Source organism: Aethalodelphis obliquidens, unplaced genomic scaffold, assembly GCF_003676395.1.
Source record: "Aethalodelphis obliquidens isolate GAN/ISIS:26980383/991018 unplaced genomic scaffold, ASM367639v1 scaffold59, whole genome shotgun sequence".
Classification (NCBI taxonomy): Eukaryota; Metazoa; Chordata; class Mammalia; order Artiodactyla; family Delphinidae; genus Aethalodelphis; species Aethalodelphis obliquidens.
The window spans coordinates 1,686,015-1,703,086 of record NW_020838003.1 but is presented as its reverse complement, the minus strand read 5'-3'; positions in this window follow the sequence as shown (position 1 = coordinate 1,703,086).

Here is a 17,072-nt window from a genome sequence, read left to right as displayed (position 1 = left end):
AAATCCTTTGATACTTCCCCAGAGTAATATTTTCCTTGTACACCTCAAAAAGGGAAAATGAAGATCCTATGAGCATTTCCAAGAAATGGGCTGTCCCAGGGCAGTGAGCCCTGACTTCTGCCCGACAAAACAGGTCTGCTTTGAGCAGGGTGTGCACTGCACACATTCAGTTGATAGCAATGGGAAAAGCAGATATTCCATCTGCCAACAATCAAACACATAAAATCACCCAGGAATGTACAGTATGCTGGTTTGAACTACATAGGCATTTGCCTCAACCGGAGAGAAAAGACCTGCCTATTTATGTCCCCTGGTAAGGACATTAGTGAAGAAAAGCTTTGATGTTTAAGCAATCATATAATTGACTCTACTGTTGGATCCAGAAGTCCAGGGTTTGTTTCAGGAATGAACGCTGAACATTTTTAACGGCACTGTGAATAAATAGAGGCGTGTGGTGAAAAATGCTAAGTAGATAGACTGTTATTTGTAAAATATTCTGAGTATACAGATTTTAAACTTTGCTTTTCAAAATTTATATTGCCAGTGTTGTTGAATATAGGTTTTAGGTACTATATCCCTGGGATTCTCAAACATGGTCGTGTAAGTTTTGTGAGGACAACATAGGTGGAAAGGATTTAGATGACTGCAGGAGGGCACATCTGTCCTTGGATTTTTATGATTAGAATTCGAGCCAGTTTCTCATCCTTTTACTTCACCCCATACGTCCAGTGAATTTGCCCAGTCCTATCAATTCATCTTTGACAAAATTATACCGTCTGCCCCTTTCTGTCACCAACTTACTCCAGGACTTCATCACCTTCTTCTTGGATGAGTGTAATAGTTTCCTAACTGATTTTCCTTCCTCCAGTCTCCTCTTTCTCCTATCCAATCTGCAAACTACCTCCTTTTTTCCTCTACCCAACCTGCAGCCTTTCCAAACTAGCATTCTTAAAGTACTACTCTTGCCCTCTTACTCATCTGTTCATACCATTTCATGGTTCCTCATTGCCTACTATACAGCTGGGCATTCAAGGTACTCCTCCATTCCAGTATCCATCGACACACACCCTGAACTATGCCACACTATTCACATTTTTCTGGCTATTTCATGTTTTCTGAGATTTTTTTTTTTTTAACCAGATCTCATCTTTTGATTAATATGCTCTTTCCTCCAGCCTTCCTCTTTATCAGCCTAAATCTCAACTTTTCCATGGTTACTCCAGTTCTCATTGGTTTCTAAGTTTTATTTTATTTATTTATTTATTTTTGGCTGTGTTGGGTCTTCGTTGCTGCGTGCAGGCTTTCTCTAGTTGTGGCAAGTGGGAGCTACTCTTTGTTGCAGTGTGCAGGCTTCTCACTGTGGTGGCTTCTCTTGTTGCAGAGCAGGGGCTCTAGGCACGTGGGCTTTAGTAGCTGTGGCACGTGGGCTCAGTAGTTGTGGCTCACAAGCCCTAGAGCACAGGATCAGTAGTTGTGGCACACGGGCCTAGGTGCTCCACGACGTGTGGGATCTTCCCGGACCAGGGCTCGAACCCATGTCCCCTGCATTGGTAGGTGGACTCCCAACCACTGTGCCACCAGGGAAGCCCTCTAAGTTTTTAGAATGCCTTTCCAAATTTATGTCTGAACTCCTAACTGTAGCACTAAATTACGGACTGCCTTACCTGGTTATTTAACCACTTTACATGGGAGTGTTGTCCCCCAAATTAATTTTATGTGCAACGAAGGCAAGGATCATTTTTGGTTCCACTTTTGTAACCTCCAGTGTTCAGCAGCTTTATATATAGAGTGACTTCAAAATAACTGCTTTAAAAATGAATTGGATAGAATAGAACTGAATTATTTTTCTCACAGACAAGATAAATTACTGGTAAAAAAGTTTAGCTAACTTATTTTATCCCAAAATCAGAGAAATGATTTAAAAGATAAGATAAATAGTAAGGGCTAACAATTAAGTTACTGTTTATTTTATTCCAGGCATGCTTTTATAAACATTTGATACATGATTTTATTTAATTTCTTCAGCAACCTTGAGAGGTAGATACTAACATTATTCTCATTGTATAGAGAAGGAAACTGAGATTTACTGGGATTAAGAAACTTGTCCGAAGTCACACAGCTGGTAAATGGTGTTTAAGGATATGCTGTTAAACTTCAGAAACCATTTTCTTAATTACTCCTTGCTATGGGCTGAATGTTGAAATCTTAACCCCCAAAGTGGTGTAGTAAGAGGTGGAACCTTTGGGAAGTAGTAAGGCCCAGAACTGTGGGAAATAAAGTTCTGCTCTTTATAAGCCACCAGTCTGCGGGATTTTGTTATAGCAGCCCAAACAGACTAAGACGCTCCTGTAGCATAGATTTCTTAGAGGGGCATCAGCTCACCATCTGTTGTTTATTAATACAATTACATATTTTATGGTAAAATATGATTAATATTTTACCCATCTAACATGTGAGACTATTGGTACCAGAATAAGAGACAGCTCTACTCATATAAAGAAAAATTGGAAATGACTTTATGGAAAACAAATGTATTCCGTAATTGAGATGGAAAAAAGTCATAGTATAATGGCAAGAAACATTAATACAAGCATATCATTTAGGCATTATGATTTATATTTTCTAGTCTGAACACATATTGCATTTTTATAACCAATAACCATTATTTTCAATACGAATTGATTATTATTCTCCTGACTGTAGCCATAATTTGGCTTTCATTGGAATTTTTTGTTTAGTTTTGAGTCTGATAGCTGAAATATGTTGTAAAGATAATAAAGTTTAGGGAAGAAACTTCCAAATTTAGAATTATTTCTCTAAAAACATATTGTAGACTTTTATAGGAAACAAGACCGTCTAGCTGGTATCAATTTTCAATGAAAATAAATAAGAGGAAAATAGATATTCTTCCAGCAGAAGTAAATATTGTGAGTTTGTGGACAAACAGCCTTCTGACTGAGAATTATGGTTGCATAATATCAATGTTCAATAGATAATGTTTTACATGAATGTTATTAAAGAAACAGTGGGAACTCCACCCTTCCCTTGGGAATATCTACACGATCCTTCAACAACAGAGACATTCAGAAAGTGGTTAGGGTTGGTGACCAAAAGCTTCTCGGGACATCAGTCATCTCCATGGACGGGCTTTGGGCTGAAGAATCTCAGACAGGAAGCAAGGCACTAGTGGGTGTCCAAAATGGGGTCATGAGCTTGGAAGAAGGAAAGATTGTTCTTCTACTCTGGCTAAACGACTTTACACAACTCTGAATAGTTTCAGATGAAGATGATCTCTACCAGCAAGGCCACATGAATAACCTAGTTTAAAACAACAGCGTAGGAGTCAAACACTCTGGAACCGATAGTGACAAAAACTAATGAATAATCCATTTGAATAATTCACTCAAAAAATAGCTTTTATCCAACACCTGTATACAACAAGCACTCTGCTAGGCACAGAGGTTATTTGCCCTCAAGGAGGTCAGCATGGTTTTGAACCAATAATTTGTAAAAGAGAAGTGAGTTATGTCTGACTCTTAAGGGCTTATAGGTACCATGGTGGGGTGGACAGAAATAGGTGCTGCAAGTTTTCTTGACAAAATTTTCCTTCATCTCCCCAAATTCACTCTAGGTATTTCAAGGGGAAAGAAAAGGTGCTCATTCACTTAGTTCCATATAGACAGGAGTCATTTAGTCCTAATGGCCAGGGGAACTTTGGCCTGATCCAAGCTCAGCTCTAGATCCGAGGCTCATCAGAGACCTTGCAGTCAGCAGTGAGTTCTAATCCTGGAAAAACAGAACTGCGGCAGAGCATAAAATCTACGGTATACCTCACCTGGACCATCACCTCACAAAGGATAAGATATCTTATTAAATACTTTAGTGAAACTACCTTCCTTAAGAAAAATTAATAAGATATAGAAGAAGGAAAGTCAGGGCCATTTTTAAATTATAAGGATTCATTTATTATCTGTTCTGCTCTCTCATTAAATTACATCATCATGATTCCAGCTCTCTGATAAATTTCATAAAACTGAACCATGAAAAACAATAACTTCTTCAATATTGATCCCACCAAAATGGGACAGAGGAGAATGGCCAGATTCCTGATCAAAACAGGTATTCTAGGTAACTTCTCTGGGAAGGGAATTATTGTAGTATCTTTAGGGAACGGATGATTGGGACAATTATAATCATGAAGGAGCCACCATTTGTCATTGCTTGCTATGTGCGAGGCACAGCACTAGGTATATTTCATATTTGTCTCAAAATATATTTTGAGGGCATAGATCTTAGATTCTAGTTACAGATTATCCAGCCTCTCTGCTTTGGCTTATGCCATTTCCTCTGTTTAGAACCCCTTTTACTCTCAAAACCATCTGTGAAAATACCATTCAATGTTCCACAACTCACAATTTGTTATATACTTGAAAATTTTTCTAACTTTCCCTATTTTTATAGAATTCGTCTTTGTTCTCTTAAACTCTGTAGTAAGTATTTTATATTTTTCATATAGAACCTACTTTTTGCCTTATCTTGCAGAGTATAAGCTCACAAGCCATGTGTCTGGGGTCCTTACTGTAAGGTAAACTCCTTCAGAGTAGAAACCAAGCTTTCTTAAAGCTTTTTCTTCTCCAAGCAGAGTGGTTTTCAAGGTTTTCTCCATACCTCTCTTGCATCAGAATCATTAGGGGAGTCCATTAAAAGTCTTGATTACTGGTACCCAACTCAGCATTGTTGAATACAATCTTTGGAAGATAGGGCCTTACTTTTAAATCGGCATCTTAAGTGAGTCTTGTGTTCACTAAAGTTTGAGAATCTCTGTCTTAGCATAGAGCAGTGGTTCTTAACTGGAAGTGATTTTACCCCCAAGGGGACATTTGGCAACATCTGGAAACATTTTTGCTCACCACAGGTGGGACAGAGTGGGTCAGTGTTACTGGGGTCTAGAGGGTAGAAGCCAGGAAAACTCCTCAACATCCTGCAATGCACAGGACAATCCCCAGCACAAAAAATTATCCAGCCCAGAATGTCAGTGGTGCTGAAACCCTGGAATAGAAAAAACAGCATCAGGCCCATGTAGGTGATTGATAAATGTTTCTTGAATAAAAAATTTTGTGGTGAAGTGAGTAGAGAAAAGTAAAGCTGAGTACCCTTTGTGAGGGTGCAGCTGCATTCCTTCTGGGATGTGCCTGGTGGGGCTGCTTCACAGCTGTGTAACCTGCCTAGTTGTGTGGGGTTACAGACGCCCAGGACCTCCTAAAGCCCATCCACTCCAGTGACTATACATCACACTTAGCAATCTATAAGAGAGACAATCTTTTTTGTTTGTTTTCAATGTTCTCATCAAAGTAATTTTCTCCTTTTAATTTAGTTCTATATATGGCTTCTTAAATTTTAAAATCACCTAATATGTATGCCCTTGGGCAATCCCAGTGTTCTTGGGACAGGAGGTAGCCTGATTCTCTGTATTACAGGCAAGCCAATTCAAAGTAATTCTATGATTTGTTGGCAGTCACGCAGTGAACCAGTGCCCTCCTTGGGATTAGAACCTACTGTTTTCCACACACAAACCGTAAAGCCACATTGCCTCCCAAATACTTATTTCAACATCTTTGGTCCTTCATTTGAAAGTGGAGTCTTCTGAAATCTAATAGTACATGCTTGAAATGTCTCTTTGTTTATCTTTTTGATTGCTTGATCCTAAATGAATCATCACCCACTATAACAATGTGGCATTTCCTCTCTCTGGAGAGAGAATGTGATTAGATTGTCTCTGTAAAAGAAGTCAAGGATCAGCTCATTTTGACAGTGGTCAGTTTGTAACCTTATAGCCAATGATCTTTATGTGGGAGTTATTTTTAAATGTAGGTCATATAGAACTTTTGGCTATGTTGTATTAAGATGATAAGCAAAGTATGTTTCATAAGAGTAAACTTAGAGATTACTTATGTGTGTATATACACATATAATTCTATAATACTGCAACAAAAGATCTAAAATTAAATATAATATTTGGATAAAGTCATTTCTGACTCTTTATTCCAGCACAATTTCCCTTTTTTGATTTTTGGGTTAAAAAGTCCCTAGCTAGGGTTGCTGTGTGTTGAGGTTCTCTGGCATTTGGATAACACTTTGACTATATAGCATCACGAAAGAAAAAAATGAGGATTCAATTACAGTTTTCCATCTTAAAATAAACTCTTATTTTTTAAAAGGTATTTATTTATGTACGAACTTTTTGGATATAACTAAAATGTTATAACACATTATAGATTCTTCCACAAGTTCTGTGAAGAATTTGGACACAGACTATGTTATTTTCCTCTTTTTTTTTTTTTTAATATTTTAGAAATTCAGTTCTAGTCTGTTCAGGTCAGAAGTAAAAATGAGTTTAAAAGACTGGAAAGTATTTAATAGCATATAAAAACATTTTTCTTGGGTGGTCTCCCTGTAACTCATCTTTTTTATTTTTCTTCTTCTTATCACCTATATTTTCAAATATGTTTCAGTATCAGACAAGCGAATTAAGGGGAAATAACTCCTTTAAAAATCTATTCAAAGAGAGGAGAAAAGCAAAGGCTAATTAATAAGGGTGTTTTACATTTTCTCTTCAGCATTTAGTACGAGGTTAACACTCACTGCTGTCTAATAAAATGAACCAAGAGTGAAAAGTTCAAATATTAGGCTTTCCTGTGGAGCTGGATCCATGAGGTCCTGAGAGCCAACATCAGCGGAACGACAGAAGGGCGTTCATGTTTCTGTCTCGTCTGTGGTGGACTGCTGAGATGGCTACTTGAGGCAAATAATACTCTCCAAACCAAAATGTAACCTGCACCTCAGAAGTTCAGTGACCTAAGGTGAAAGAACTTTGCTTCAAGTCTCCACTAACTTCCTCTGCCTTTCACCAACTCCTCTCCCCAGATTGCTTCCTTAAAGCTAAACAAACAAAAACGCAAAACTCCAGACTTCTTAACAAAAGGCATTTTGTGTTCTACCCAACTGTTGTGTACAATATACGAAAATCGCAGTCATGGCAGAAGGAAACGTACATTAAATTAACATTCCCCAAAACAACTTAAAATCAATGGATGTGTTTTCCTCCAGAGAAATCCATAATTACCTTGGCTTCTGAACAGCAGGAAATAACAGAGTATCATAGACAGTTTTTTGAGTTGACTATAGTTCAGATCAAGGTCCACATATGCTGTAAATCTCTGTAATGGCAAATAACTATCAGGGACCTACTAAGCCATTTAGCAATTTAAGTGGTCCACAGCAGAACTTCCAAATAGATTGGAACAAGTGTTCATTTCTCATGAAGTACCCTGAAATAACCGGTAGACAAGTTAAGGTAACAGCTTAGAGATTTAAGCCTGTGTCTGTAGAATAAGGGTGCAAGATAAAATACAAGGCACCCAGTTACATTTGAGTGTCAGAGAAGCAATGAACTTCTTTTAGTATAAATATTTCCCAGATATTGTATAGGACATCCTTATACTAAAAAAGCATTTGTTATTTATTTGAAATTCAAATTTAACTAGGTGTTCTCTATTTTTATTTGTTAAGTCTGGCAATCCTACCTAAGAAGATATTTCGAGGGACTTCCCTGGCAGTCTGGTGGTTAAGACTTTGTCTTCCAATGCAGGGGGTGCAGGTTCGATCCCTGGTCGGGGAGCTAAGATCCCACATGCCTTGTGGCCAGAAAACCAAAAAACATAAAACAGAAGCAATATTGTAACAAATTCAATAAAAACTTTCGAAAATGGTCCACATCAAAATAAAATCTTAAAAAAAGAAGATATTTCAAACTTTAATTTTAGAAATCCTGTTATTAAACTCTAAATAGTTGGATATATATGTATATATATTTTTTAATTTTAAAAGCTATGCAAGGTATATGAAATGTAAGAAATTGGATGCCAGTGCTAGGAGGCACAGTCTGTGCAAAAATAATTATTAAAAAAGTTGCGGGGTTTTTGTAAGCCTGAGAGATACTTAACACATCTCACACACAGGTTGGCCCTCTCTCTGGGTGCATAATTGTGATGTTTTGGGTGGTGGGCAGCCACCAGTTTACATTTGATGCCATCAATCTAGTTGATCTAAATTTAACCAAAGCAGAGTCATTCTCTGTCTGCAACTAAACAATTGTTCTCAGAAGATGTGTAGGTCCCAGAGTAACATTTACCTTCTATGGATTCTCAATAAACATAGTTTTGTGGTTAATAGAGGATTTTGATTCAAATACTAGTTCTACTACATGTTTGTTTTCAGGAATTGGGTAGGTTATTTAAACTCTCTAAGCCTCAGTTTCTTCATTTATAGAATGAAAGTAAAACCCTAACTCCCAATAAGCTGTTGAGATAATAAACTATTCAAGGAGACCATGTAATTAAAACAGTTACTGACATATTAATGGTTAAGCTACCGATTTCCTGGTTGCCAGGACCTATTCTGTCCTGTTCACGCTACAGCATCAGCACCAAGCACAGTGCTTGAGACATAATGGGGGCTCACATATTTTATAAAATAGTACTTCTATAAATAACTCTAGTAGAAGTAGTCCTGGTAATTCACTAGAGTACCTGATAAAGCCAGAACTTAAATATTTGAAAAGAAATAATTGCTCTTTGTGAGCTTCTGGAGGTTTGGGGTTTTAGGCAGTGTAGAAGCAAATTTTTAAAACAGATATACCTTTTATTTTAAGAATATCACCAGTAAGACTCTTGAGTTACCCCACTAAGTACCAACACAGTGGGTGGTAGTGTGAGGTCATCTTAAACTTGAATGTAGATGCTGCAAATTAAGGTGTTTTGTGTTTGTTCACTAGCAAAAGCTGTATTTTTTTCTGCATTATACCTTTGAAAAATCAGAGTAATCATTACATAAAACATAGATTTTGATTGAACTATAGACATGCCTCATATGGTGCTGCTTAAGATTGAACAATGTAACGTTCAGGAAATATTCTATTAACTACTATTATTGTCCTATCTAGGCTCTAGGTCACACTCCATGAGTTGAGAAGGGTTGTGACTTTTTGAGGAAAAGGATATTCCAACCTACGATTTTCCCTGGGTGTGGGATGAGAAAGTTTTAAAGTGAGCAGGAGAGGACCTTCCATTCTGTAAGATTAAGAGTTGCAAGATCAGACTTGGAGACATGGAAATGTCCAAAAAACAAGCACCATGGAGGCTAAATCTGGTGGAGGTTAATCTGGTAACTGCCATTTAAAAGCAGCTTGGGATCTTAAGTGTGTTTAATTCCTATAAAAGTCAGAAATTAGCCATGTGAGACACTGAAACTTGTGCTTCTATTGTCCCTTTAACATTCAATGAAATTTTACAGAACGCTGCAGTAAGGATCTAGACACTTTTGGAAAATTAACCAAGGGGTCTGTGTCCCTTGCTTGGATAAAATTGGTCTGGGGAGTGAGAACACAGAATCAAGTTATGAGACAATGTGATGTGATCTGCAAGAGCTCTGGAATAGAGGTTGGATGACCAGGATGGATGTGTAGAACATGTGAGAATTCCTCAGCGATTCCCAATTCCCAGAAATCACTTGGGAAGAGGAACACAGTACACAAGTGGACTTCCTGACGTCGATTTGGATATGAAAAGAAATGTAACTTTATTTTGCACTACAAGCTGGTGAAGTGGGGGGACACATTGATTGCATTATGTTCATCTTGACAGCCAGAAAGCTTAGAGCGGAAAGTATTGCCTAATTATAATAATAATCTCACCTGGAACTCCTAAAATCATTAGAAGTTACCAGGAAGGGAAATCCAACTACAGCACCTTCTCTCCTCTTAAATGGTTTGTGACTTTTCTTTTAATCTTTGTTATTATAACAACGTTTTCTGTGTATACTAAGGCGATCTGATTTGAGCATAGGCTGGGATTTAGATACACCTAGGCATGTGCAATGAACCAGAGGGCAGCCTGCCAAGGGTTTGCTCGGATGAGTGACTAGGAAGACTCCTGAGGAAGACAGAGTCACTCACAAGCTTGGCCCCAAAAGAAAACCACAGAGTTGGAGGGGAGGAGTGACTCTGGGTATAATCATTTTGTCACTTGTGTTAGTCATTGGTTCTGTCTCCGTGGATGTATGTCTAGGTCATCTGGGGAGAAGTGGAAGTAAAACCAGAAAAAAAAAACCAGAGTTATTTTATTGAAACTTGTGTGTAGGGAGAAGCAACATTGCTTTAGTTCTCTCCTAAGAAACGTTAGATCCCCCTACCTTGGCCCTTCAAGGATTTCAGAACATTCACCATAGGGTCCGCTGGGAGATTGTGGTGCTTTGTGGAAGACGGCATTGGAGTCTGGTGACAGAAACTGATGGGTGAAGGAGGAATAGCTGTGGAAAGCAGCAGCAGGAGTGCCTGGCAGACACAGACACAGAGGAAACAACAGGTCAGTGGAGCAATTCTCAGTGTGAGAAGAGGCAAGAATCTCCTTGATTAAGCTTTAGTCAGCCTCCTCTGAGCCCTCCAGGCCTGAACTTTGGCATCTTTCCTTGTAGGGCTTGCAACATCCAATTGTAGCAAGAATCTTGTTAAGTCAGTTTTGCAAGAATCTCCACCCTCAATATCTGATCGCCCTATAGATGTCTGATCAAATTTTCATCTCCCTTCCTTAGCATCTGATCACACTGGCCTGCCTTCAGTAATAATCTTGTCAAGTTGGTTTAGCCAGAGAATCCCTCCTTACTTAACCCTGATGTTTCCTCTTAGTAATTTTTCATCCACTGACCCCATGTTGTACTCGAAATTCAGCCCAGTTCTATACTGAAGTCTCCTTTTCCTCATTGCAATAGTTCCAGAGAAAGAGCTGCTTCCGTTACTTTGACTTCTGTCTGGCTCTGGTTTTCTTTCTGAGAAGTGATACTTGATAGATCTAGTATTGAGTAGATCTTGGCAGTACCCAGCATAAGGGGTGATGGTACCCAGAAGTGTTGATGTTACCAGCAGTACCAGCAGAGGCAGAAGTGTGTTCTGAATGTGTGATGACATGGGTGACTGCATAGTTGGTGAGCACATTTGAGACTTCCCTTGATGAGTCTCAGAATATAGGGAAGGAACCTTTCCAAGGAAAGAGCCAAAGAAATAGAGGTTATATTTAATTCTCATAATATCAACCATATTCATTATAAATAAAATATTGTGTAGTTTTAAATATTCTTATCCTTATAGTTAATAAAAACCGAAACTTAGAAAAGCTACTTCACCTAGTGAAAGGCAGATTTGGGGCATAAATCCAAGTGTTCTGATACATTTTCAATGCTTATTCTACCACAATAAAGCTGTCCCTCATTTAAGATATTTCCTATACAGATTTTGATGCCCATGTCCTTTAAAAAAAATTAGACGATGTACAATATGAATTAATAAATTTCTCATTTTTGGTATGTCAGGTGGAATATATTTCATACCTTCCTGCAATTCACTTATTAAAATTTAAAATTGAATTTATTCATTAAAATGCATTGAATTTTATTCATTAAAAAGATGCTTCCCCATCTTTATTTGAAGAGAAATTTATTAAATTTAAAATTAGGATATATACATTCCAAGATATGGCCAGGAATAAGAAGACACAATGCTTAAAAAAGAAAAAAGTGACTGGAGACCCTGAAGAAGCACTGAAGAGTTCTATCACTGTTTTTAAAAGCTACTCTTGAAAAGGACATTCAAACAAGATGGCGACATGGGGCTACACAGGGTCAAAATTACAGGACTTGCCAGGTTAGTCCAGGAAAACTAGAGCAGGCATCAGATTTAATCCGTAAGCAAAGAGGCAGCCAAAGCCAAGAACTGGAACCTTGCCAGGAGCTGAGCTGGGTGGGTGCCAGAGGAGTAGTGAAGAGAACAAGCCAAGGATTAGTAAGAGAAAGCAGCAGAGGTTACGGGAGACAGGAATACAAGAAGCCATTCTTAGGGTTATCTCCATTGCTTCTGGAAAGTGTCCCTTTAGCATGATAATGCCTCATTTAATGCTCCAAGCATGAGCTCACTGCGTAGTGTCTTCAAGGTAATTTTCTACACCTGATACCACACAACCCCAATCTAATCTTCTACGCCTTATAATACAGGATTTTTGCGTGGAAACTGAGGAACATGGCGTCTGAGTTATCCGGGTTGTCATAATGGTACGCAGCAGTCTTTCTGGTCCATTTCTTAGACTGGTGCTCATCCATGTCCCCCAGCCACCACCTTGGCACTGAAGAGTGCCTGACAGAGCCTGGAAAATATATTCATGTTTCTAGTCTATTGTTTTGGAAGCAAGAGGAGTGAGATTTCAGATGGAGTGTGGAAACAAGGAGCCTGAGGGACAGTGTGTTTGCCTCAAACCTGGAGAAAGTCATAGAAAGAAGCCCTTAGTATTAAAATCTCAGAACTCAGGGAGGATCATGGAGATTAATGTGGGTTTTAAATGGCCAGGTAAAGGGATATGTCAGCAGGATTACTAAATATGGTTCACTACTCTGAGGGGTCCTGTGGTGTCTTAATATCTGTGATTATCATCCTTGCAGTGGGAGGTATATGGTCTTGAACTTGTGGTTTGAGAATGTGTGAGAAGTGCCTTCTCCTTTTTCTTTGACTCGGAGCTTTTTTATTTTACCCTAAAACGGATGATGCTCAGGACAATAATTCTCACAATCAATATATATATTTTTAGGGCTTCCCTGGTGGCGCAGTGGTTGAGAGTCCGCCTGCCGATACAGGGGTCACGGGTTCGTGCCCCGGTCCGGGAAGATCCCACATGCCGCGGAGCGGCTGGGCGCGTGAGCCATGGCCGCTGAGCCAGCGCATCCGGAGCCTGTGCTCCGCGACGGGAGAGGCCACAACAGTGAGAGGCCCGCGTATGGCAAAAAAAAATAATATATATATATTTTTTAATTTATTTAATTAATTTATTTATGGCTGTGTTGGGTCTTCATTGCTGCGCACGCACTTTCTCTAGTTGCGGCGAGCGGGGCCTACTCTTCGTTGCAGTGCGCGGGCTTCTCATTGCGGTGGCTTCTCTTGTTGCGGAGCACAGGCTCTAGGTGTGCGGGCTAGTAGTTGTGGCTTGCGGGCTTAGTTGCTCCGCAGCATGTGGGATCTTCCCGGACCAGGGCTTGAACCCGTGTCCCCTGTATTGGCAGGTGAATTCTTAACCACTGTGCCACCAGGGAAGTCCCTCACGATCAATATTTTAAACAGCTAAACTTTTAGTCTTTTATTTACTCTTGCCAAAAAATCCAGACTCTTCAAAGCTAAGAAAGGGAGTAGAAGGCAAAGCAATGTAAATGGCAGAAGTGGGTGTCCTACTACTCTAAAAATGTGGGGGGCACCTCTCAACCACTTGTCTTCTTCAGACCAGTTAGTGGGCATAGTGGTTGTGGAGGAAACTGCAGAAAATGAAAAGACATACCTCTCAAGGAGAAGCATGCATTCGTCAGCCTTTTGCTGACCTCTTTGCTGTATTGTATTTCCCAGATTGCTGTGAAGGTATGCTATTGTTTTGAATTTGCTTTTTTTTTAATCTTTTATATCACTAGCCAAATAAGCAATGGGGTCTTAAATCATACTCCCTATAGTTTTCGCCCCTAAAACTTTCTTAAAGTGAAGAATGCATGCCCAAAAGAAACTTAAAAATACTTGCATAAAAAAAGAAGAGAATTTAATACAAAAAAAAGAAGCAAAATAAAACAAAATAGAGGAAAGGATCAGTTCAATCATTCATGCAGAAAGAATGTTTTAATTTAATTTTTATATAATATGAACATGTTGGAAGGAAAGAGTGAAATGTATTGCTTGTGTTCGGGCAAGAAAATATTTCACTTTAGCAGCTGGTCTGCTCAGAGTTCTGCTTCTCTGTTATCTATGACATTTGCTGAGCCAACAAATCTGGGCAATATGGTCCAAAATGGAAATGCCCAGTGGCCGTAGTTTAGGTGTTCTCGGTGAAGGTACAGTTTTCAATACTATGCTATAACTCCACAGGGAGGAAGAAGGATGGCAGGGATAACGTTGATACGTGTGGCCCCATAGGTGTTGATCCAGCATATACATTTTCTATTTGTCCTCTTCTTTGGACTATGGATAATAGCAGAAGACAAATGCATCTTCATTTGAGGATATTGTGGCAGATACAGCCTAGGGTGACCCCCACTGAGTCACACCCTTGTGTAATGCCATCTCCTTGAGTGTGGGTGGAGTTTGTGGTCTCCTTCTAACCCACAGAATATGGCAGAGATGAAGGGGTTTTTTGGATATAATTTAGATCCTTAGTCAGTTGATAGTAAGTTAATCAAAAGAGTGAGTGACCTATGTTGGCCTGAACTAATCAGGTGAGCCTTTAAAAACCAGGGCCTAATGAATAGTGACGTTGGAAAAAAACAAAACAAAACAAAAAACCAGGGCCTAGGCCTTCCCTGAAGGCAGAAACTCCAAGTAGCAGAGATTCTTTTTCTCCCCGTTTCAGGTTTTCAGGAAGCACACTGCAATGCACTCTGCAGCCTCAAGGAGATAAATCCTGTCAACAACCTGAGGGAGCTTGGATGCTGCTCCATTCTTGGTAGAGCCTGCAGATGAGAATGCAGTCTGTCTGGCACCTTGATTTCAGCCTTGTGAAGCCCTAAGCAGAGGACCAGACTCTTGACCTACAGAAGCAGAGAGCTCATAATTGAATATTAACTTCAGTTTCTAAGTTTGTGGAAATTTGTTATGCAACAAGGGAAAACTAACACCTTCACTGAGCCTTCTCAAAGGGAAAAATGAGCAGAGGCCCACAGTTTAGGATTACCTGACCTTGGATTGGGGAACTCCAGATATTTTTTTCTTAAAAGGGTAGCCATATTGAACATGGTGAAGGGCAGGGGGATGATTTCATGCAGAGAAAAGATTGTTCCTTTTGGTGTGTATGAGCACATCTACAATGAAGAGGATGGTGCCATGGCCCTAGTTCATAGTAAAGCCCATCAAAGCAATTCCCTAGAGTCTGTTTCTGTTTAGTTATATTTGTTTATTTACTTTGTTTTTTAAATTCCACCTATAAGTGAACACATACAGTATTTGTCTTTCTCTGTCTGAATTACTTCACTTAGCATAATAAAGAGAACAAACTATTAGTTACCAGAGGGAATAGGGTGGGGGGAGGGGTGAAATAGGTGAAAGGGATTAAAATGTACAAACTACCAGTTATAAAATAAATAAGTTACAAGGATTATAATGGATAGCACAGGGAATATACTCAATATTTTATAATAACTTTGAATTGTGTATAATCTATAAAAATATTGAATCACTATGTTGTATGCCTGAAACCAATATAATATTGTAAGTCAACTATACTTGAATAAATAGAAAAATAGTTCTCTAGACAGATATAAATTTGCAACATGAGCAGAATCCTCCTTATTCTACCTTTGAAATCTTAGGGAGAGGTAAAATAAATACTGAGCCACCAGCAGTTCTGCTGTATTGAATGGACAATTTCATGCAACCAAGCCCATTCTCAGGAGGATTGGCATAAGGGTGCAATTGAATGCATGAATACGTGTGCCCTGGTAGTGGAAACAAATGTATACCAGGCTTCACTAATGGAGGCCTCCTCCAGGTGTAAGTCTAGGATGGCAGATGTTTATGACATGGCATGGGCAAATGGACCAGCTGCTAATAAAATGAGATTCAAACAGGCAGAGGGCTGAGGAGAACTGCTCAAGGTTTTTAAACCAGGTGAGTTTTCCTGTGGGGGATAAAAGTGAACTAGATTTGAATCAAGCAAAGAGCACAACCTATGTCAATGTCTGAGTTTTTCTGTTTTACTAGGTTCTGGACCTCTGCCTTACAATGGAACAAACATGGCCTTTCAGTAAAAGATTTGCTTTTCCCACAAATGCTCTCTGCTGAGATTGTCCAGCTCTATGTCTTCTCTAAGAGATAGTGATAAATAAGGATTGTGACCTGGACAGCATATGTAGCTCTGACACCTTTCATGCAAGTGCTCAGCTGAATTACTGATCTTGTTATTAATCCTTGAAACACACAGAATTTTCATGGGTGCAAAAACAGGAAGACACCCACAATAACTGTGAAGGCATTATTTATGCCTGTAGGGCACGGTTCCCCTTCTAGAGGTGAGATTTTTCCATTTACAGGATAGACAAGGGATAAACAGCTGCTTTATTACCAGAGCTCTGGTTTGGGGAAATGAGCCCTATCAGATGTGGTGAAGAGCCTTGCACAGCCTCAGGGGTGGATGCCATTCATACTGCAGGGAATAGCTCCCTGGACCTACCTAGTGCACAGCCTGCATGAGTATATATGGGAACCCAGGTGGTGTTAAAGCCTGTGGCCAACTTGGTCAGTTGTTCAGAAGCAAAGGTGAATATATGATTCATTCTGTGATCTGAGCAATGCATCATGTTCTGTCTGTCAAGGTTGAGGCCCTGGGATTCACGGAGATATTGTTAGAGAATGGGACCCATCAGAGCTTTGCTTGAGCTAGACCACGAAGACTCATTGAGGGACAGCAGCCAAAGTCACAAAAGATAGGGATATAGAAATCATTTGCTAAGGCAATCTGACTAATTATCAGATGTTGTCTGATCAGTATGACTGTGACAGAGCAGATACACCCCAGTATCTGGCAGATTCCACATCATTCAATGAATTGATCATACTATAATTAAATCTAAATAATACAAATATTTGAATCTGTTTGCATTTGTTTGTCATCAGTCACATATAAAACATGGACCATTGACATTTTTATTACTGAGAAACAATGAAGCATTGGAAAAGTGGTGGATTTTTGCTTTCCAATCACAGAATTCTAGAATGTGCTGTTTCTGTAGTAGCAAAGAAAGAGTTATTATCTTACTTCAGTCATTTCCCAGGGAACAACCAAATTTCCCTATCCCAAAATAAACATTTTAGGTGTTCCCAAATTCTTTCTTACATTTACTGAGGTTAAATTCACAACAACCCTAAAGAAACTGTTTTATTCTAGATTGCAGCAGGAAGGTAATGATACCTTGGTTATAACATCATGACCCAAACAACCTACAGAAATGTT